The sequence below is a fragment of the Bos taurus genome, chromosome 19 (assembly GCF_002263795.3).
Source record: "Bos taurus isolate L1 Dominette 01449 registration number 42190680 breed Hereford chromosome 19, ARS-UCD2.0, whole genome shotgun sequence".
Lineage (NCBI taxonomy): Eukaryota > Metazoa > Chordata > Mammalia > Artiodactyla > Bovidae > Bos > Bos taurus.
Genome location: NC_037346.1, coordinates 52,894,706 through 52,918,247, shown reverse-complemented (window position 1 = coordinate 52,918,247; position 23,542 = coordinate 52,894,706). Strand labels below are relative to the sequence as shown.

General features: G+C 51.7%; 1 protein-coding gene across 4 annotated transcripts in view; it reads right to left on the bottom strand.

Annotated features, from left to right (window-relative positions):
* The window catches only part of RBFOX3 (RNA binding fox-1 homolog 3), a 445,251-nt gene that overhangs the window by 419,993 nt on the left and 1,716 nt on the right, over positions 1-23,542 (bottom strand). The window lies entirely within an intron of this gene.

Below are 23,542 nucleotides of genomic sequence, written 5' to 3'. Positions count from 1 at the left end.
AAAATAATAAAACAGCATAAAATTTTAAACCAATACACAGCTTCTTCTAGAAACCCAGAGGTACAAGTAGCTACTGTAGGGTTTGCTTGGCATTTTGAGGTTTTGAGCGAACGGTGATCATTCTAGAATTTCACCATTCTCCTGGCTCAGAACCTTTGCCAGCCACTGACAGTGGGACTCACACTATCACCAAATACCTCTGACTATGCAGCTGCGGCTACACCAGCTGCAAACTCCCCAGTTTATTACCTCCTCCAAAAAACAGTGGCCTAGGAGCGAGGTGGTCACATTTCAGACCTTCAGCCTCCAAATGTCCCCGTCCTCTTTGAAATCCCATGAGTCTGATGCAGGACGCTGTTCCCACGCACCTCCGTCACGTCTCCTCTCCCTTTCTTAATGGCACAGGCCTTCATCCTTCCGCTTCCCTCTTGCCCTGCTCTGCATCCCATCCTGCCTTGCCTAATTGTTTCCAGGGCCCTTTGGGACCTCATCTGGTCCTACCACGTGGTGAAAGCACAGACGTGTCAGGGCTGCCTGTCCCCAGCCCCAGGCACCTGCCCTCGTGCAGCGTCACACAGAGGTGCACGCCCAGCTCCCGGGCAGACGGCCCACCGCTCCTCTGGGGAAGGCCTGCAGGGGAGGGGGCATTGAATCAGTCCATTTGCTTCAAGCTCCCCAGAAGCAAGAATATTGCCCCTTTTCTGGACTTGACATCCACATGTCATTTTCCCTGGATTTCCGCAAGAGGACACTGTTTCCACAACACCTGACCTTCGGATCCACTCTGGCCAGTGGCAGTATAGGGGCTGGGAAAACAGGTGGGGCCCCAGATGCTGACCCAAGGGGAAGATCCACCACGTGGGGGTGAAGGACACAAAGGTGAAGAGGAGGGCTGAGCTCCAGGCTGGTGTTCTTCTCTGAGTAACAGCAGAATGGGGCCCCAGGGAGCAGACTGCCTCGGCTACAGAGGGCAGGCCCTTGAAGCTGAATGGCCATTGGGAAACATGGTGGAACTTGGTTGCTCCAAGTACACAAGCTGTGGCATGGGGGTCTGCAGTCCTCCAGAACGCATTGCACTGGGTGGCCATTCGCTGCCACTGCTCATCCTAAAAGGGGGACGGGGATCACAGGACTGTGGGTCTCAAGGGCAGCCTCTGGATCTTAGCTCTCAGAACATGCCAACACTGTGCCCTCTTCTCCTGAGATCCTCCAGGCCTGCATATCCAGTCCTCTCTCCACATCTTTGCTTATTCGTCCTGGAATTTGCCAGGTGCTCCCTCTACAGCTCATTCCCAGCCCCAGCCCCACCCTCTCCTCCTCTTCCTCTACCTTCTCCTCCATTCCTTGATGACCCAAACTCTATCCATCAGCCAAGGGCTCCCTCTGTCCACCCTGAACCACATCCTGTTTCATAGATGTAAAAGCTCATTCCCCAACCAGTCAACTCCTATAGACCAAAGACCAAACCTAACACCATTCTAATAGCCCACCCCCTCTGGGCACAGATAACGATGGCTCAGTAGGTGCCCATTGAATTCAACTGCAAGGCTGAGGTGCTAGCACCCCCACTGGACTGGGAGATTTGGGGAGGGGCCTCGTGTCAGCCCAGGGAGGGGAGGTTCTCCTGACATAACAAAGGCCACAGGGTCACCATCACTTTTAACAGCAAAGACCATTCTTGATCATTTCTATCACCAGTCCAGATATTTGTGAACAAAAACGAGTCTGTCTCAACAGCACTGACCCAAGGCCAGTGTAAACTGTTAGTGCAGTAGGACATCTTAGATGCTGCTGGGCTTCCAGAGTCAAGGAGGAAGACTTACACCCAACCTTGGATTTATCTGACCATTCTTCCCGTGGTCACCCTGTCCCTGCTTCATCCACAGTTTTGCTGACCCCAGTAAAGGGGAGGGAAGGCCAGCTGCTAATGAGACACACTAATGAGTCTCAGGACAAAGAAAATAAGTGGAATTAAGCAGGAGAGACTACTAGAGAGTCACTAAGGGGCTTACCTGTTCGATTTCTGTATGTGCACCAAGGTAAGAAAATGCCTCCTTTACAGGACACGGATCTTAGAGATGCTCTCTGGCCTGCCCTAGCCCCAGGTCACAGAAGCTTTCCCCACCGCATGAGCTATAGGATAGGATTTCCATCTGGTTTCCCAACAGGGAGGGGAGAAGGGCTGTTCCTGTGCCCACACAGCCTGGGGGAGCAGGTGCCACCTGCTCCGGACCTGGCAAGGGAGACTGCTTGCTGTTCCAAGGAGCTGGGAAGCTGGACCCAGAAGGGACTTGGCTTGGTTTCCACGGATGCTGCCTTGGAACTCGGGCCACTTTGGAGAACCTTTTAATGTATTATGCTAACCCTGAGGCAAGGTAACCTCTCTGCTAGTGCCCTGCACACACACATGTGCATGTGTGAGTGCACGTGCATGCACAGGTATGTGTGCGTGCACTGTGTGTGCACACATTGGGATTGTGTGTGCACACATGTGTGCGTGCATTGTGAGAGTGTATGCACAGGTGTGTGTGTGTGCGTATCTGGCCTTGGAAAAGTGGGCATTCCCCCCACTTCCCCATGGGTGCTTCCCTCCCACCTCCCCATGCCTCCCTTTGTCCTTCACTAATGACTTGGGAATACCAAACAAGATCTTTTTCTTCTCAGTAAAATGCAGCTCCACATGCATTTCCTGGAGGGACCTGAGTTATCAGCAGCCCCCAGTGCATGCTGCCACCTGGGATGTGGCTAAATGTGGTTTCTGAGGTGTGGTCATTCTTTAGTCTTGCCTCAACCAGAGCTGTGGACCACTGGTACCCAGAATGGCCTGCTGTACCCTACCCCCAGGCAGAGCTTCTCAGGGATAAGCTGTCATGGGCAAGGCAGGGGACAGTCAAGACTCCATTCCTAAGGGATCCTGTCAGGGATTAAGGCCCAAAACATAAAAACCAAATAATAAAACTACAGCATCTAAGCACTGGGTGCTCCAGGGAGGGGACACCTTCTGTCCTGACGCAGCATGGCTCTGACCCCTTTTCCTCTCCCTATGACCATAGCCTCCTATGCCTTGGTTTCTTCTCAGTAAAGCAGAGCCAAAGATGCCCATTTCACAGGATTGTTTTTGGGACCCAGTGGCTGATGTGTGTAGTCATCTTTGACATGTTCATCCATTGATCTCAACCATTTATTGGGTTTTTCGGAAGCAGGCACCATGGCCCATTCTGAAGACACTGTGATGACTCAGACCAAATGGCTCCTGGTCCTGCAAAAGGCAGAGGGCTGTCAGCACACCGCAGTGATTGCACAGCAGCTGTGGTCAGGGAGACCTGCTGGGGGAATAGGAAAAGCTAGCTGCAGCCTCATGTGGGGAGCAGTCAAGGAAGGCTTCCTTACAGAAATGACTAACAGACTGAGATCTGAAGGCTAATAGGATGAATGACAAGGTAAAGGGAGTTGGGATTAATTGAGATTAATGACAAGGTTGAGATTAATGACAAGGTTGAGATTAATGACAAAGTAAATGGGGAGAGGAAGACTGAGCTCTCCGAGCAGAAGGAAAGCCTGTGCAAAGGTCCCGAGGCTCCAGGGAGCACAGATTGTGTGAGGAACTAAAAGGCCAGGAGGTAGGATGGTCCCAGCAGTGGCTGCTGAAGTCAGCTAAAAGCCCCTCAGGATTTTTGTGTTTATCCTGAGAACATTAAAGCCATTAAAGCACTCTAAGAAGTGGATCAGTATGATCTGATTTGCATTTTTCAAAGATTTTCTAGCCACCCTACTCCCCAATCTACTTCCCCTACTCTGCAGCCTCGGCCTGACCAGCAGATGGGAGGTGACGGACACAGTCAAGACTAGAGAAGGTGGCTTCTGTGGCAAAGGAAAGAAACGAGCAGGACTGGAGAGAAAGGTGAAGATGCTGGAAGGAATTCTAGGCTTCTGGTTTGTGGTGGGGGGGACAGAGGTGCCATCTGCTGAAATGGAGAGGGCCAGACTCAGAGGAAGGCTTATACATTTGGACATGTGAAGCCTGAAGAGGATGCCTGAACAGGCCCCGGGAGGATGGGGGTTCAGGCAGGAGAATCAGGACTTGGGTGGCAGCTGAAGGCCCAGCTCAGGGAGATCCCCAGCCCAGGGAGAGCAGAAAGAGAGGATCAAGGCACCAGGAACCACCAGCAAAGGGCCAGCAGAGAGAATAAGCCCAGGAGGTGAACACGTTATGAACAAGTAAGCACAACAAGCTCCGAGAAAGGAGAGCTGATGTTAGTACAGGCTCGGGGGAGGGCTGAGAAGGGAGCTTGGACTGGACGGGCGGTTGAACTTGGACATGACCCCCCACTGACTAAGTCTCCACGCATCTTGGCAGTACTGACCCACTCCCAACCAAACTCAAGTGCCCACTGACCAGCCTGTCCATTGCCTAGGCCATCCCTTCAAGACTGGAGTATCTCCCAGTGACAACACTTCCACTCTGGGAAAACTGATTTCAAAAACCCCCGATCATTCCTGCCTCATGTAGACACTCCCTTTGCAACGGGACATTAAGGCTCCTCCCACAAACAAGTGGAGTCTATGTCTTCGCCCCTGGAATCAGGGCTAGCCTCCAGACATATAGGACAAAAGAGGCCATGCGAATGGTGGTGGGCCAGCTCCATGCCTGGTTCTCAACAGGCCTTGCTCACTTCCATTTCCGGCCTTGGAACCCAGCCTGAGCTACCTCTCTGGAGGATGGAAAGCTGTGTGAAGCAGGAACCAGTCCTCAAGTGCTGTAAATCTCCAGCCCTTCCACCAAATGGCCACAAATCCACTAGAGAGCCCAGCCAAGAACAGTCAGGCATGGACCAGATTAACATAGGTAACCAGCTGATCTACAGACTCATGAGCAAGAAGAAATAACTGTTGTTTCAAGTTTCTGAGTTAGGGGGCTCATTTGTTACACAGCTGAAGCTAACTGATACTCTTCCCCTAAAGGAAGGAAGATGCTCCACAATTTCATTCTGCTTTTCAGTATTAGATAGAATCCAACAGAGACACACAGCTAAATTCAGTCTAGCAGGGTTTATAATTGATTTACTTGGTGAGTCTTTGGTTTAAATTTTTCTTTTAATATATTTTCAATCAGAAGTGTAAGGAGCTGTTTGGAATGTCCCTGCAGAGTTCTCAGAAGCATCCTTTCCTGCGTTTCTCCAGAGAGACTTGTTTTGTTTGTTGGAGAGTGTGTTCTCTTGCAGCTTTTCAAATGCTACATTTTCCTCTGACGGCAGCCAGGGCATTTATTTGATCGCAAGAGAGATGGTGACGTGGTTGCAATTGCTGTCAATATTCCTTTTATGACTCTGAATTTGCATCTGTGCGAGGCTGGTAATTCTTATCTGAATGCCAAGCACAAATAAATGAAACTTATTTAAAATAACTGGGAAAATTCCATGCTGGAGGTTTAAAATATTTTTTTTTCCTTTTGCTGCTGCAGATGGAGAAAACTGGTCCTGGCAAGGCCATTTGAAATTAACTAAACAACTGGCCAGCCCCAAAAATTATGTGGCAGGTGTGTTCAAGGCAGAGAGATGAACAATAGAGGCCCTGAACACCCACCCTTTGGTGCACCAGCTCTGCAAGACCCCTCCAGTCAACAAAACAAAGAGACAATGTGGGGAGAGGGGAACACGGGGACATCGTGGGTCACTGTACAGCCAGCACCCCTCCACACGCTCTGTCATGTGTGACCCTCATATCATTCTTGTGAGGGGTGCAGGACCAGACCGGTCCCCAAACCTCCACCTTGTAGTTCTCTGTAAGATGGACCTGCAGGGGTTCTGCTATTTTAATCATAACGTAGAGCCCTCTGACCACAATAATGGGGCAACCCTTCTGCTCAGGAGTAGGGAGTGGAGAAGGGGAGCAAAGTAACCATGAAGTCATGACCACCAGAACACCAGCCTCACTTACCAACCTGTGGGGCTGTCCAGTAAGATCCTGCAGCCCAGGACTGCAGAAGTCACTCAGCCAAACAGAGGCCCAGCTTGAAAGCCTCTCCCACAAGCACCTCAGAAGCCCACCTGGATGCCACCTAACCCCACCCTCCAGTCTCAATACATGGCATCCTTCAGGACCTTGCAGGGAGCTGGTTTCTACTGACTATGCTGGCCGAGGGTGGAATCTGGCCTGGGAACCTGCCTTTTTCAAGAAACACAGTGTGATCCAGGAGCCACACCTTGGGAAATGCAGCCATAGGAAGGGGCTGGGCACCCAGAGGAAGGGGCTGGTCACCCAGAGGAATAGGGTACGTCTCCAGAAAATTATACGAGCCGCCCCAGTCCAGGTCCCACTTGGAGGCAGGGGAGGGGCTGCAGGAGAACAGATGAAGAAGCCACTGCAGCAATCAGGGCAGGACCACTTCATGGGTGTGTGTGTGTGTGTGTTAGTCACTCAGTCATGTCTGACTCTTTGCAATCACATGGACTGTAGCCTGTTAGGCTCCTCTGTCCATGAAATTCTCCAGGTAAGAATACTGGAGTGGGTTGCCATTCCCTTCTCTGGGGGATCTTCCTGACTATGGATAGAACCTGGGTCGTACCATTTGAGCCACCAGGGAAGCCCCACTTCATGGGAGAAGGGGACATTTGAATTGGGTCTTAAAGCATGAGTAGGAGTTTCCAGTGTTGGGGATGGCAGGGGTGAATCCAGATCTGGCGCTTGAGCCCACTATAATGTTCATAAACAAATGCTTTTTGCTTTAACGTGGCCCAGGTCCCACCCTCACTGCAAGACCTCCTGGGCTTCATCATGCCGCTAGGACTGAAGCCTTTCCAAGGGCAGCTTGGTGCCTCTTTAGGCTGCACCAGGTACTGGTGTTTATGACTTCAGCATATCTTTTGGGGGGGACACAATTCTCCCCTCTTGCCCTCAGGCTCCTGTGTGCCCCCTGGGAGGGCAGGTGGGCTTCGCACACCTATCAGAGATGGCGGAAAGGAACAAGAATTGCCCCCTCATCTCACCCAAGAGGCCTGAGGAAGGTGCTCAGGACAGACTGGGTCACCTCGCTCAATCCATCCTGCATCACCCAAGCACAGGCATGGAGGACAGAGTGGGGGTGGGGGCTGGCGTTTGTCCTTCCAGCCTCTCTAAGCCCCACCGCCAGGGTGGGGGGGTTGCTGTCAGTTCCACAGTGGATGCCTGTGTTTGATATGGAGATTTCGGCAGTGAGAATGCATGTGCCTCGGTCAGAGGTTTATACAAAATGACAGCTTCTGGAGAAAGAAGCCCTGGGATTAAAAAAGAAAAGAAAAGAGAAGGAGGAGGACAAAGAGAAGCCTTGGGCTCCCTCCCTTCCCCTCCCCTCGCCTCCCCTCCTCACGCCTTTCCTGGAAGGGTGGGGGTACAGCAGCTCCTAAGGCTGTGGGACCCCCAGAGAGAAAATCCGTGCATTTGGGGCTGCTTCCTCTTCACCTCAATTTGTCTCACCTTTGCGCCAACACTTCTCGAAGGAGAAAGGCACAACAGAGGATGAGATGGTTGGATGGCATCACCGACTCGATGGACATGAGTTTTAGCAAGATCCAGGAGTTGGTGATGGACAGGGAGGCCTGGCGTGCTGCAGTCCATGAGGTCGCAAAGAATCAGACACGACTGAGTGACTGAACTGAACTGGCCCCAACCTGCCCCCTCCTTTCTAATTCTCCTCCGCTCTGAACTGTCTCCCAACTCCTCATTTACTGTCCTGATCTGTCATTGCCCAGGATAAGGACCCCGGATGACCAGGCCCGGGTGGTTGATAGACACACATCACGACAGTAAACTATGAGCAGTCATTTTGAAACTTTCTCAACCTATCGTTCTAAGAGGGTGGAAACTGGGGTGGAGGGACCAACTCCAGATCCTTCTTGGGAAGCCAACAAAAGCAGAGAAGGATTGCATATAATTGCCCTTTGTTTAAGAGGCAAATGAATATTCCTGCAGAGCTGAAAACTCATTCTTCACACAGATAAGCTTCCAAAAATTGCAGTCTATTTGTTGCCAAGTTTAGGACGATTATTTCCTTCCCAACCCCCTTGGATATTTTTTAATGCCCTGAAACACAAACTGTCTTCCTTGGTGGCCCTTTGGGGCTAGAAACGTGGTCTAAAGAAGTCCATCTCAACTGGACCATGGGAAAAGAGATGGCTCCCCCGCCCCGGAAAGAAAGTTGAAGGTCAGGGATACTAATAAAGGTCATCTTGGCCATGTCTCCCTGTCAGTGAAGCAGGTAAAGAGATCTGTCCTCTTGAGATTCTGCCTCAATTCCTGGGAGCAGCCCTGGGAGAAGCTTTCTCACCGTCACCCACGTCAAGAAAGAAGACTAGAGTGGACCCCGCCCAAACCTCAGAGAAATCTTCAATGAAACTCTTATGCAGAGAGAGGCTCGAGACTGAGGCTGACTTGCCAGAGATCCCAGCGGTCCCACTTCCCAAAGCACAGAACAAGCCTGTAATGACTTCTGAGGGCAAGGCTGGGCCCTGAAAGGAGGGAGCTGTCCCCTGTCCTCAAACTTCTGGTGTGTTTTTCAGCACAGACCTGGCTGTACCCCCTTCCGCATCTTGCTGTCCTGGGACACGGATCCCGGACTGAGGAGTCCCTCCAGGAGAGGTGCATCAAGAGAGACCCCTGAGCACCTGCCCCCGGGATCCCAGGGGCTGGCATCCATTGCAATGTGTCCATCCCGGGCCAGGTAGCCTCTGGCTAATGTTTCATGAGTCAAGGCTGGACTGAGCTCACCTTCCCCAGGGGCTGCCTTTTATTTGTAACTCAGAATATTGGGCACAACCACTTTGCACTTATGGAATTCCTGGGAGTGGGGGGACACCTTCCTATGACCAATCCTGGCACCAAAAGCAAGGGCCCCCCAGCCATGGTCCACTGCCTTGAAAGGCAAGGGCACCAGGTCCAGACTCATCAGCGCACAAATCCTCACTGCACACCTCCTGTGTGCCATGCACAGCCCAAAGCAATAAAGCAACACAGTCCCCAAAGAAGCCCCATGTCCCACCCCATCCTCCTGAAAGAGCAGGGCAGAGAAGTGCAGATGCCCAGAGCAGGAGCTGCCAACATACAGGCTATGGCCACAGCTGCCCAATGGGGGTGAGCCCAGAGGCCTCCGAGGGACGCACTCTCCCACAGCAGTCCCAAGCAGAAGCAAGGCAATAGTCTGTTTCGCGGGAGCATGTGTCCCCACCTCCACGCCCCCCCAGCCTGTCTCTTGAAGGCCAGCTTTTCAAGTAAAACTTCATGAGACTGATTACTGCAAGAAGTGACCTCTGACAGGTATTTTGTGTCTCCTCCAGATTCACATGTTAAATCCTAACCCCCAATGTGTTGGTATTAGGAGGTGGGGCCTCTGGGAGGTGATTAGTGATGAGGGAATTAGTGTCCTTACAGAAGAAATCCCAGGGAGCTCCCTCACCCCTTCCCACCTGTGTGGACTGAGCCAGAAGGCGCCGGCGATGAACCAGGAAGCGGGTCCCCACCAGACACTGCATCTGCCAGTGCCTTGATCTCGGACTCCAGTCTCCAGAACTGAAACACGTGAGTGTGGTTCATAGGTCACCTGATCTGTGCTGTTCTGTTAGAGCAACCCTGAACAGGACTAAGATGATAGGTAAGTGAACCTGCAAACTCAGTGTATTCAGACTGTCTCCTCCACTGACAGCATCACCTTAGGCTTAAATCTCTGCCACTCACCTCTTCCCTGCCCAGAGGGGGCCAGACACAGGCTGCCACCATCCACAGCCCTGCCCTGGCAGACCCTAAACCACAGCAACAGCCAGATAAGAAACATGACTGGCAGCAAGAGGAGGGACCCCAGCCACTCAATCTAGAATGACAGCCCCTGACACCCGGGGCTAGGGTGGCACACAGCTCCGTTTGCCTGACGCCGTCCTCAGGTGACAGAGGCAGGGGGGCAGCTGCTCCAGGAGAGGTCTGGGTGCAGAGACTTCCACAGAAGGACAGCCCTCCCCTGGCCGGCAAAACGACCCAGGAGGCCCCCGCCTGGGGCCAGGTGCAGGGACACCACCCTCCTACCCCTCTGCCCCAAGCCTTCCCGCTCCCCTTTGCCCTTTTTTCTTTTAACTAAGCCTCTTTTGTTTAGCGAGGACCCCTTCATGTGTGCACACCCGCACATGCGTGTCAAGTTTTTATTCCAATCCTTAAATGAGGTCTTTGCTGAGAATTTACAATTCCCCCGTGGCCTCAATCTTGCAAAGATTGCTTTTTTAACGCTGTTAGGCCTTAATTCTAATAAGCCTCCTCTTTATTACAGAACCAGGTCACATTGCCTTGACACCGCCAGAAAATCTTTCATCGGCAGGGAGGGATGGGCAAGAGGAGAGAGGGACACCGAGAGGAAGGGGCAGGGAGACGGGAACCAGAGAGAAGAATCCTCCCTTAATTTGATGGAATTCTAAAATAATCTAATTTCTGGGCACCAGAGTGGCCTGATAGCGTTAGATAACTCTGTGATATGATCGTGTCTCCTTCCAATGTTAGTTTTCTTTTACTGTCTTGGTTTCTAAAATGACTAGAGAGAGAAGCGGGAGCAACAGAACCTGATGGCTACGCCAGGCACAAGCTCAGGTCCCAGCTCTGGACAGAAGGTCACCAGCTCCGGCCCAGCACGTGTTCTCCTGCCAGCCTACTCCAGTCCTGAGGGCCAGCAGAGGAAATAGAAGAAGGGGACCAGCGGGCTCTAGGACAGAAACCAAAAACCACTTGCGGAAGAGGCTCACTGGATCTGGATACCTGGGGAATCCATCAATCCTACCCTCTCCCTCCCTGCTTCTTCCCTCTTCCTGAGTTAGCTGTTTTAAGGTTTATGGGGATATAGAGGGAGAGATGTTACTGAGGAAAAGGAAGCTGTCAGTCTGCATTCTCAGGGCAGAAGGACAGTCCTCCCCCACACGTACTTTAAGTGTTTATTAAACATCTGCTATGTGCCAGGGAGGTGAGAGGCTGTGGCCCTTTCCTCTACTCTTGTTGCTGGAAGTAGAAGAATCCAAGAGCTAAGGGCTGAGTTGGTGCGAGATGCTCCTTAAAACCTGCAGGAGCTTTCTGGGATTGAGGATGTGAGTCAGGAACAAGCCTTCATTCTAGACGGTTCTGCCAAAAAAGCTATGGGACAGCACCCTCCAGAAGCTCTCAGACCACGGGAAAGACAGGAGGAACTAGATCGTTGCCTCCAGATCTTGAGACATTCTCTGGAAGCATCTTTTCCTCACCATCAATCAGCCCCTCTCCATATCCTGTTTTTCTTCTCCCCCTACAAGTCAACTCGAGAGCCTTGATTCTGGTTGGGTATTTAAAGCAGGCACCGCAGGACCCTGGACAAGCAGAGGCACACACAGAGCCCCCCAGGCCTGCAGCCACCTAGCCCCTGAGCATGCACCCTGCACAGCCAGCAAGCCTCCCCGCCCCAAGTCCCTGGTCCTACCCTGAGTCTGTGTGACTTCACGGTGTTCTTCTGGGAGGACAGTGTGAGCTCAGCCAATTGTTCAATATAAAACTGTCAATCGATACAAGGTCTAAAGTAAGGCACCTTAGAAATCAAAGGTCATTTTTTTAAACTTTGGTGCCAAAGAGCACTGGTGCATAGATTGAGATGCTGATGGCAGGGGAGAGAAGAGACTGGCATCTTCCACTGAAGATGGGAGATGTGGGCCCCTCGAGCAGGCCCATCCACCCGCACTGGGGCCCATGCCCCTAACTGAGCCTCCAGCAAGTGCACGCTGAGCACCTACTGTGTCTTGAGAATACAAGACAGTATATGTATTCGTTTCCATATTAAAGGACACAGATTGTTCTGCCGACTTCCGTTTCCAGTTACACTGCACTGTGGCTTTCTTTCCACATCATCTAAACCAGCTGCATAAAACTCACTGTTTGAATAAACCATTCTTTCTAATCGTTTTTTACACAGTCCCCGCTACAGGAGGTTTGTCAGCAGTAGGAGACCTTTGAGAGATGGGGAAAGGGCAGGTGTTAGTAAGGATGGTCTGGCGCTTCCCTCTGTGCTGGTGGCCAAGTCACGAGGGGATCGAGTGCGTGTGTTCCAACAACTCTCCTGGAAGGAGAGCAAGGTGGCAGCCCTTGGCCCGACGACAGCAGATTCTTGGATTCTGCAAAATATGATTGTGAAGGCCAATCTGCCAGTGGAGAAATATGCAGCACATTCACAAGCTAAATATAAATAATATTGATTCATCTGCCATCTTGAATTATCCATTTCACTTCTGTTTTCCATTAGCATCAATAATCGCGAGATGACTCCCCAGTAGACGGGCTACATTGCACTCTACAGGATGCAGCCAACCCAGGGTCATGCACCTAAGGAGTCTCAGGCTCTCTTCCAGAATAGTCTGGCATCTTCTAGAAGACTCCAGCATCTTCCTAGGAATGTTCTTTCCCTTTCATCTACTCCTCACTCCAAGCCCAGCAAAGAATGGGACTGAGAGACACATCTGAGGTCTCCCCACCCACTTTTGGAGGCATTCTGCTCTCTTTGGCAGTTGACCTTGGTTCTGGGAAAACAGCGGCACACAGTGCAAGTCCCTTCACTTCCAGGCTGAAGGGGAGGAAGCTGGTGTGGCTGGATGCACAGCCCAACCAAGCCCATGGGGCATCGCCTCACTTCTGCCACCCCTAGGGCTGAAGCTGAGACCACTTCTTCTCCAAGCCAGAAACCACAAGGCTTTCCTACAGACCAGTGGGCCCATGGCCCCTTTGGCAGCAGCCCAGCTCCAGGCCCCTGGACACAGAGTAGACCCACAACACACCCAGGAGGAGGACCAGGCCTCCTGCAAACCCTCCCACCACCAAGACTCGGCAGGCCTTCCAGTGACAGAACCAAGGCACAGAAACCCCTCAGGCCCCTCAGCTGCTGGCCCAGCTGACCCAGTGGATGGAGGGCAACAGGATACCAGGCCCGCTTCCACACCTCCACCAGCTAGCTGTCAAAACCCCCACAAACAGTGACTAAGAACATACTGCGAGTAGAGAGGCATCCACAAGCTCTGGGGAAAACAGGGTCCCTGCCATCAAAGCCTTTCCAATCTGACACAGCAGACAGATGTGCAAACACCTACCAGGATCTATCACTTTTCATTCTTCCTTATGAGTGCTAATTACCGCTCCCAGAAAGTGCTGCGAAATAGAGGGTGCTGTCAGGCCCAGAGGGAGCCACGAGAAGGGGCCTCTGAAGATGGCTTCTCCTGTCCTTTGTGTGAGGAGCACAAGTTAAGTTCCAGTTGCCCACCAGCCTTAGATATGCCCTGTCCCATGCTTGTGAAAGAATCTAGAATGTCCCCATTTGTCTTCACCATCTACCCACTGGCCAACCATTCCTAAGATCCTATAGGAGAAATCCAGGCCACCCCTGGCCTCAGCACCCCACTGTCTGTCAAAAGAGGACAGCTTCACCTTGCAATCAGCATGGAGGAGACACCCTACAGGTCACAGGAGCCCTGAGGCCAGATGCCCACGGGAGAAAAGCAGTCAGACTCTAGGGCAGGTGGTGACAAGGCAGTTGGCCAACCACCTGGTCTCCTCTTTTTTTAGCTAATGTTCCAGCTACAAAGGCTGAGCTTGGACCGTGGGTACCCAGGGGGCCCCTTGAGAGCCCATAGACAGCTGAATGTGCCTCGACTCATTCTGTGGGCTCTGCTCTCTGAGTAGAGAGAAGTCTGGCTGGAAGGAATCTTGGTCTGGCATCCTTCTCCCCCAAAGCCTCCTGCAGAAATTTATATCCCATAGCATGGTCTGGATACACGCTATACAGCCGACAGGTGCAGGGACGTGGCAGGTCGTGGCTGCCCTTACATGTATAGCCGGATACATACAAGTGCTCCTTGAAGAACCAGGGAATAAGGCATGCGCGTGCACGCATGCACACACACACACACACACACACACACACACTCCTCACCGTTAAGGGCCTGGAATGATGTCTTCTCTGTTCTCCCGGCTATAATTATTTTAGCGTGGGAGACAAATTCTGTCTCCAGAGTCTCAGTAGCGCTACATTAGAATATCATGCACTATGGTCCTGCAAAATCTCTACTGTAGCCTCACTCTTTCCCTCCATGCCAGAGCACAAACGGGCTCCTCAGATGGGCGGACACACCGTGGAAGCCCCGCACCAAGGGTTTAATGCCTGCTCTGAGCCGCTCCACTTAGAGCAAGAGAGCCAGGAACCACGCATGCGGGTAACCATGGCAACTTCAGGGAAGTTTAAAAAAATAAGTTTGTGAGTTGCTGGTTGTTATTTGGTGCTTGGGTTCTTTCCTTCTTTTTTAAGATAACAAGGTCCCTGAATAACACTTTTATGAGTTTTTTGGGTACTGCATCCGAGGCAGTGGCTGTCTCCAGACTTGCAATTACCTTCCAAGGGGGAGGCACGTCTTGTCCAAGCACCACCGTCACAAGTCCAGTTTCTGCTCTGGGTGGCTGTTCTCTGTGGGGTAACCTGGAGCCAGTGCACCTCCCACACATCTCCATGCCTCCTCCTCCCTAGGAGTCCAGAGATTGTCAAACCAGACCCCTGGGGATCCCAACCAGGTCCCACAACACCACTCACCCAATCTGGGGAGAGTCAGGCAATCTCCTCCAAAATCAGAGGCAAATCACAGGCAGAGTTGCACACACACTCACACACGTGCATACACAAGGGGCCAGCACAAGCCATGTAAACTACGTTCTCCCACAAAAATGCCCGAGTGGCCTCTGTGGGAGCAAATGGGAGCCACAGCCCTGACACTGACCTTTCTCCACGAAGGCAGCAGGAGCAGCCTCTCCATGCTGAGGGACATGCTCACGTGTCAACAGGGCACACCCGCCATGCACACGGCCATCGGTTCAGTGGCCCTGGCTGTGCCAAAAGTTAAGTCACCGCAGCAGGAAGCACACTCCTCCAGGCCTGCAGTACCAATAGTCTGCAAAGCACCTCCGGGCAGAACAATGGTGGGGCCCCGCCCACCCTGCTGCCCACTGTGCCAATGGATGGATTAGGGTCGGGGTCAGGAGCACCGAGGACTGCTTGAAGGCCACGCACCGTTCCGTGTCACAGCTGTGGCCCCAGAGGGCTGGGCAGATGGCTGTGAAAAAAGGAATATATTTTTTTTTAAGCAGAAAAATCCTAAATGGCCCTTTCAGCCTTTCGGCGCACATAATTGTAGTATCCGAGTTAATGAAAGGCCTGGCGTGCTGGCTGGCTGAATACCGCTAACGCCGCAGCCTGCGGCTCATGTGGAGTGGCTCCACCACCATCGTGGAAAGCCGACCCCAGTGGGGAGGCAGGAGGGGCGGGGAAGGAGGTGGGGAAACGCAGGAAATAAAGAGCGTTTCCAGGAATGACAAGGCTCCCATGCGGGATCACATCATCAATTAGCCGGTAGGAGGGCCGAGGAATGCTTGGCATCTTATTTCCACAAAGACAAAGTTTCCTTGAGGAAACTGCCAGAGTCTCCAAGGCACTGAAGTCAGACACAGAACAAATGAAGAGGGACGATGGCTGGGCTTGGCCGTTGCTCAGACACCCGCCCCAGGCAGTCTGGCAGCGGGCTGTGTGGGTTTAGAGACACAAGTGCAGCCTGCAGGTGTCCAGGAGGTGAGAACACACAACATCTATGTGTGCACACACACACACACCGTGCACACACATGCCAACACTCACACCTGTGCACACACACGCACACATATCCATGGACACGCACACTCTACTGCCAGGTTGGGGTCCACTATTCTGACCCACAAACATTCCAGTTTGTGGCTCTTTCGCCCACCAGCTGCTCAAGAGACAAAACACAAATGCGTTACTCAGAACTTGCGCGGAAGACCCTGCAGCACATCCCTCATCTGTGAGGAGACACTGGGGTCTTCAGGTCCGGTCTCAGATGGAGCCCAGAGCATGTCAGATCCTTTAATCGTCCATTGCAGAGCCTTCAAACCCACACCCAAGGGACTCCTGCCCTATAGGCCCCAGGAAGCAGCCTAGCTCAGCCGTCTAAGTGGAGGTGACTGATTTATTCTGACCGTCCTGACTCTTAACGACCCGCTCTCCTCCAGCCGTGCAAGGCTTTAATTGTCCATCCAGCAGGGCAGGGAGGAACCGTAAATCTTTCCTCCCGGCTGCTCTGAGCTCAGCGCTGCTTGACCTGCCATTGCCAGCCCCTCGCCTGCATCCCGCTGGAGCAGTCTGCTGGCTTTGAAGGTGAAGGCGGGGACTGGGGGAGGGGGAGCAGGAGAAAGAGGCTGGTGGGGTCGGGGAGGGAGACAGAGGGGTGGAGCACGGCCATGTGCCCTGTGTCTGCTCCTAACCCCAGGGTACTGAAGAGGAGTCTTCACTGCAGCTTGGAGGGGAGGCGGCAGTAGGCACAGTGTGCATGGGGTACCCTGGGCTACGCCCTCCTGAGCCAGCGTCTACACACTGGCCTCACAGAGCCCAGCTCTCAAGCAGCCTGACTCCTATGAAGTGGGCCAGACCCCGGGGGAGTCTTGGCATTCCCCTGCCTTCTGAAAAACAGCACAGCCCTGAAAGGAACCCACTGGGGAGGAAATACTATCCTCCATCCAACCTTCATTGTGTGTGTGACTGGTCCCAGCTGAGAGCACAGGGACCTCTCTGTAAGAGATGGGGGAGGGGGGTAAGCCACGGGCACACAGGAGGTTGGCCTCAGGCTCCAAAGCAGGCCTCCTTCCCCCTCCAGCAGACTTCATATTTTCTGTAATTTTAGTCTATATTAATGCATTTCAAAGTGGTGAACATTATAGTTATGATTATTACCTAAAGACTTCCTTTATAGCCCTCATTTTCTAGCGTTCATTACTTTCTGAAAAATTATCCTTGGGGCCCGAAATTTTCCAAGTCTGGTCTTGTGGGTTTTCCTTCTTAGGATCTGAGCAAAACATACGATTGTGTCCATGATGGGCAGGGGGCAGGTGGTTTAGCGCTCCCTCAGTCTCCGTGGTGACTTCTGACGAGGAAAGAATGGTGTGGGGAGGGCAGGACTGCGCGCTGCACTTTTAACATGTCAGCACTGATATCGATGACCTGGTTTTGGTTTTGCCCATCTGTTCTGTCCAGACAGTTCTACTTCTGAAATGGGATTTCCATCTACGTGGGGGAAAGCACCCATGCACCATTCGTTTTACAAGCTTAAGCACAGACAAGTCAGGACAGCCAGCACTAATCACTGCAATATTGTCAGTGAACCGATACAGCTGGACACGTATTTTCGAAAACAAAGGCAACCTTAGGGAGCGATCCCAGTCTTGGCCAGCGGATGTTGGAAGGGTCAAAAGAATGTAGATTCTGTGTGCATTCTTTTCAACTGTTCTAGGAGAGATCAGTCTGTGAGGGGAAAAAAACAAAAACAAAAAAAAGACATGCTGGTAAGCTGCCTTTCATCCTGTTGTCCCAGACACCAACCTCAGGGCTTCCGAGGTTAGGACAAGGAAATGGAGCCCCTCACCAAACAAAGGCCATCCTCCGGCTTCTCTATCTCCTTCCCTTTGGTCAGCAATTAAAGGTTCACAGCTGGCAACGTAGCGAACAGACTTCTGGAATGATGATACTTGATAGGCGCTGGCTGTTTGGGAGTGTTGATTATAATATTACACCAACCCAAAACAATAATTCTCACCTTAAATTCCTCCAGCACCTCTCTTTTCTGTGAACATTTCAAAATACTTGACTAATGTACCCGTGGATAGCACTCCTAAGAGGTATGCTGCAGGCACTATCAGTCCCACGATGAGTAGCTTGGGGGACACATGAGGGAAGTTGGTGAATCACAGCCCCCACCCCCATCGACGAGGAGCCTGGGTAAGAAGGCCCTTAGGCCCTGGTTCCACCTCACCAGTCCCTGCAGTGGGGGCCCCAGCTGTGCCTGATGGCATCACAGTGGTCCCTTCAATGAGGGAGAGTCAATATTCCAGAAAGGCATGTACACTTTATGTTTATTTCTAATGGGTTTTGCAAAACTGAGTTTCGGTTTGTCACACTTTGGGTCCTGGGAATCAAAAACATCTCCTTGCTGAATGCAGAGGTGGGATAGAATCCTTCAGTCTGAGCGTTAAGTGCCATAGTGGCGATCTTCAGATTCAGAGACGTCCGGGAAGGGGAGGAGGTCACGATTCTTCTTTTCTTCCTCCTCGTGGAGAATCCAGCTGACATTGAGCTAGGGCCCCCATCTCTTAGAATCCAAAGCCACTCCTGCGAAAGTAAAGCACCCAGCACTTCCCCCTCCTTCTGTGTCCCTTGACATTCAACCGGGAGTAGAGGCATGGGGAGGGGGTGATGGCGCATCAGTGGGGCACACCTCGAGAGGCCAGAAGCCCCTTCACCCTCTGGAGGCCATGAACAGGGTGACCGCTGGGACCACAGCCCCACAGACAGACCCTCACTCATGTCTTTCTGCCTGGCCATAAGTGTTCCTGAGAACATGAGCTGCCAGGTTCCTCCTGGGGACCCTCATCAGCCCCCTGAGCACGTAAGGATATCCTCACCTATACAGGAATGCTAAGACTTGTTTCTGTCCTAGCATCTGCGACTTTATCTGGAAACATTTTAAAACAGCATCATCTCCTTGTGGCAAAAGGACACAGTGCAGAATCCACTTCCTTAACTCTGACATTTGCTCATTCCTCCAACATGCGGATGGCACCAGGGAAGGTCTGTGCTCACCACCAGCTGTTGCAGGCCTACTGTGCACCAGTTCCTTTACGTGTATCACTTCGCCCCTCTTCTCAGCTGAGCAAGCTAGGCTTCACAAGCTTGACCCAGGACACAGGGTTGGGAAGTCTACATGCTCTCCCCTCCGGCATATTGCAGTCAGTCCCACCGTCCTGGAAGTCAGAACCTGGCCTCACACCTTACATCCCCTGCACACAGCCTCCCGCTACATCTCAGGCGAGTGCCAGATCGGCTCCTTGCACCCTTAATGGGCTTGAGGTCTCAAGTAAGGTAATTAACTCACAGCTCTGTCCAGAAGTTACATTCCATTTAAATGTGCATCTAAATGTGTGTGTCCCAGGGGTGAAGGGTGGTTCTTACAAGAAGGAACGGCCACAACGCACAATCTCAGGGAAGCCAGTGCCGGTTAATAAGGAGACGAACTGAATGAAGATTCAGAGTAGATCTCCAGGGAAAAGAAAGGATGGGAGAGTGAGTCAGGAGAGGGTGGAACCCAACAGGAACCTGTGTGCAGACCCAGCTTGAAGCATCATTCTGATTTTCCTTTTGCTTCTTGCATCTCAAGGTGACGAGAAAAGTAGGGAAACCGTGGTATGTGCGGCGATCTCACTGAAGTATTAAAAATTCATCTTAACACCTCTTGCTGAAAACAGAAGGTTAAAAAGCCCTTCTTGCTATTGCCAAAAGAAAGAGGGATAGGGGTGGGGGAGAAATCATCAGCAGAAGCTTTGATTTCAAGTGGCCCAGAAGCTTTTATGTACACACCCTGGAGCATTGCCCTGCACCCAGCCCTTAAAAGAGAAGTTCTAGGAAAATTAGGAGTTATTTTCTTTTGGATCCTATAGTGAAGCATCTCATTTGGATTCAGGAAGGATCTTGAGCTATTAAAGTTTAGTGAGAAATTACTCCTAAATGTACCTAGGTATTCATACCTCTTTAAATCTTTCTCCAAGTTGTATCCAGTTTTTTAATACAAGTAAACTTTATGTTCTTTGGCTTCAACAGAGTTTCACATTTTTACATAAAAAGAGCCTTCATTGCCGAGAACAATGTGCCTCTCTGTGTTCTCATTATCCCTACCTAAAAGGAAACTATCCTGAGACAGGGCGCAAATTTCAGGGGTGCAGGGGAAGTACCTAGACTCTGGGGGACCACACTTCTTGTCACCACCATCCCTCTGTTTCATTTGGTGTCACAGACAAGGAGACAGTAATAAGCAGGGTGGCAGCTCTCCACCTATTCGCACACAGAGCTCTGAACAGTCCCTAGGTTTGTGCAGGGCACTACTGGTACATCGTAGTTGTAATGGACAGGCAGCCCTGTGCGGGAGCGGGGGGCCTGGCTGACTTCTGGCTTGTTTGATTTGGTGGAAGAATTTTGGTGTCAGACAAGACGCCTTGGAGAAATAGAGGCACACAGAATTCTCTTCTCTTCCATACAGAAGACTTCTGTTACATTTCCACTTGGCCCTCCAAAAGGAATGTGATGAAGCTGTGCAGGGGCCGGCTGGGAGCGAGTGTGCCCCAGGCAGTTCCTCCCCTGCAAGCAGGACTATTTTCTTGAAGGGCCAAAAAAAGACAAACCTGACCACCTGCCCTCTCCTCCTGGTTTCCAGGCATAGTCCGAAGCGATAAGAGACCAGAAGGGGTGGCTTCCCTGAGCAACAGCTGAGACCTGACACACGGGGTTGATGATCAGGAGGAGATCTGGGAGGGAACCGTTGTGGTAAGGCATAGGGCGGGCAGTTCTTCACTCATGCCTCTGTTCTTCTAGAATCTTAGGAAGAAGCTCTTTGGACAGCCATGAACCAAAGAAATATTTTATAAAATTCTGCTCAAAATATGTATATTCTCCCCCCTCCTTTTTTTCTGCTAGGAATTCTCTCTGGCTTTAAACAATTAGACCTTTCAAAAACTTGCAACCAAACTGCTTTGTTCTTGGTCCTCAGAGGAAACTATAACTCTGAAGACCCCACCCCATCCCACACAAATTGATGCCACCAAGTTATAGCCCACTCCCCAGGTGGAATCAGCAGTACCCAGCCCCGAGCTACACAGAAAGGGTGAAGACTAGATCCAAAGGAGGGGCCCCTGTCGCACGGTGAGCACATCTCTAGGTCCCTGGAGCCTAAATAAAATTAGCAGTCTTTTGCGGGCCCTGCTGGCGGCCGTCCCTTGTGGGGCTCCCCTGGCTCCTGGGCCATAGCATTCAGTTTTGCTTCACCTGCTCCCTGGCAACACTTTCCAAAATGCAATGTATATACTGGGAGCTTTCCCCAGGCTACTAGAGGAAATGCTTTCAAATGAAGTAGCAGATTTTATGCTCTTTATTATCTCAAGTCACCTTCTAAGGCATGTTTTGGTGTCAGCTCACGTGTTGGAGAAACTGCGACAGCAAACTCATTTACTAAGTGCGCTGCGCTTTAAAAATGTACATTTTATATTAATAAACCAGTCCACATCACAAGGTATTTCTTTAAGTGAGGTATTTCTACTCATTTTTCTGTCTGCAGTCCTCCACAAAGAAAAGACCTCACCATGTACTCAGTTACTCCCCATCCCACCTGTAGATGCGAGCTGTCCTCAATTCTCATACGTAATTCAAAGAGAAAGTCATATACCAAGTGCCTGCACCACTCAGAATGAAAAGGGAGAAAAGAAGACATAAAAGGGGAGGAGAAAGAGACACAGACGGACAGAGAGAGAGAGAGAGAGAGATGGAACCAGAACGTTATAAATAAAAAGGAGACAGTGATGGCTCAGAGAGAAACCTACTTCAGAGAGGCAGCAAAAAATAAGATGTTTAGGCTGTCTGAATGTTTCATGAACCTGTGAAAATAACGTGCTGCTTTATGAAAGAACGTGGGGAGACATTGCAGCTAATCAAAAAGATGTAGGTGCAAATGGGATGTGTTTATAAAGCCGGCATCGCTTGCAGAAGAAAAAGCCTGCAGCAGGCGGGGATTTAGGGAAAGGCAGGTGCCCACAGAGGAGCATAGCATCTCTGTTCAAGGCAGGAAGTTTCAGGATGGTTTTTCCCCTTCACTTGTTTAAAAACAAAAAATTCCTCACCAAATGTCAGCTGTGAGTCAGGTTCCATTTGTCTTTATAACAAAGTATCAAGCAGGAGTGTGGAAATAAATAAACACAGAGAGACAGCTAGGACCAAAAAGACCAAAATTGCAGGCACATGGATGGGCTAGATGAGGTAACCCCACACCACAACCGCTGCAAAAGAGTGTTTCAATTCCGTGTTCACTGTCACTCCAGGCTCAATCAGACGCTTCTCCCTGCATGGCTCCCCAGGCTCCTTACATTGCCCCCCACCCCACACACCACCACTCTGACATGTACGGGGGGAGAGGTGCTTCCTTCACCTTTACATTCCTTTACTCCTAATTCTACAAGCAGGCATCAAATAATGCCACGTGCCCAGGAGGAAGTGGGGATAAATCAACCAGTATCTCTGCCCTTAGGAGTAAGGTGCTGTACCCAAGCTGGACCAGGCTGGCCAAGGAGCAATCCAGACTTGGGGCTGGCATTTTCTCTGGCCAATACCATGCCCAGTCCACCCCAAATACCAAAGAGCTCCATAATTTCTCTCCAATTCTTGGAAGCCATTTCTTTAAGCCGTTGGTAGAGCTCAAAGCTTAGCAAGTAGCAGGAACATAACAGAGGCCCACTCTAGAGTGGTACCCAAGAGTCCTCCCATCTGCCTCCTTCCTAAATCTGCCTCTTGGCTGGCATTGGGTTAACCCTTCCCCCCCAGCAGGGTGAAGAGAGCCACCGCCGAGGCAGCGCCCCCAGCGGCCCCAGGACAACCTCCTCAGGGAGGATGGCACCAGAGCAGGCTGCGGGCCCTGGCCCTGTCCTTGGTGCTGCCGCCAGCTGCGCCCCCTGTGGCAGGGGCCGTCCAGGACTCAGCCTTCCGTCCCGCCTGGCCTCTGGGACCCTGCGGAAAGGCCATGAATACACCCGGACCAGCTTCGACTCCTTTCCCAGGGCACTGGACAGGAGACATTTTCAATGAAGGCCCAGCATAGCCAGATCCTGGCCTATGGGGACTTTCCTGGACTCCAGCTTCCCCAGGTGACCTGAGGCTACCCAAGGCCCAAGGATGGACTCAGTTCTCTCTAAGCTCAGGCCCCTAGAGGGGGGAATCTGAGCAATCATTCGAGTCCTCTTTTAATGGAGGAGGGGATTGCTGTTGGAAATGGGCAAGTGGTGCCAAAAAAGCCCAGCAGCTCCAGCACAGACAGCCCACGTGACTCTGGCAAACCCCTTCCTTGGTTTCCAGCTGCCTCACCAGGCCCCAAGCACCAGAAACTCCACTCTAGCTTCTGCTTCCTAACCCCCAGACCTTCTCACCTCATTCTCCAGGGCTCTGCTCTACCCTCTCAGAAGCTCCCGGTTGGGAAATCAGTTAAGCACTGCTTCCAGGAGAGTGTGCCTGTGAGCCCAGTGCCCACCCAGAGAGGCCTCCAGTCTCTGGGGAGGGACGGGGGTGGCAACCTCCAACCTCAGGGCATAATGGAGCTCTGAGCCCCAAGGTGGAGACGGGGACTGTGGGACAAGCCCGCCTAATGCTCAGAAGGAGCTCCTTTGCCACGCCCTCCCCAAACCCCCCGTCCCAGTGCTCTTCGGTCCTCAGAGAGGCCCCCCACTTGCCTGCCTCCCGCTTCCATCAGGCTGCGCTTCCATTGCAACTTTTCTCCCTCTCTCCCTTCACAATCTTCCCTCACCTGGAGGGTCTGGTTTTAATTAGTGCAATATACCCGTTAACAACGCAGCCTAATTAAGACATCCGCCCAATTCCGAGATGCACACTTAATGA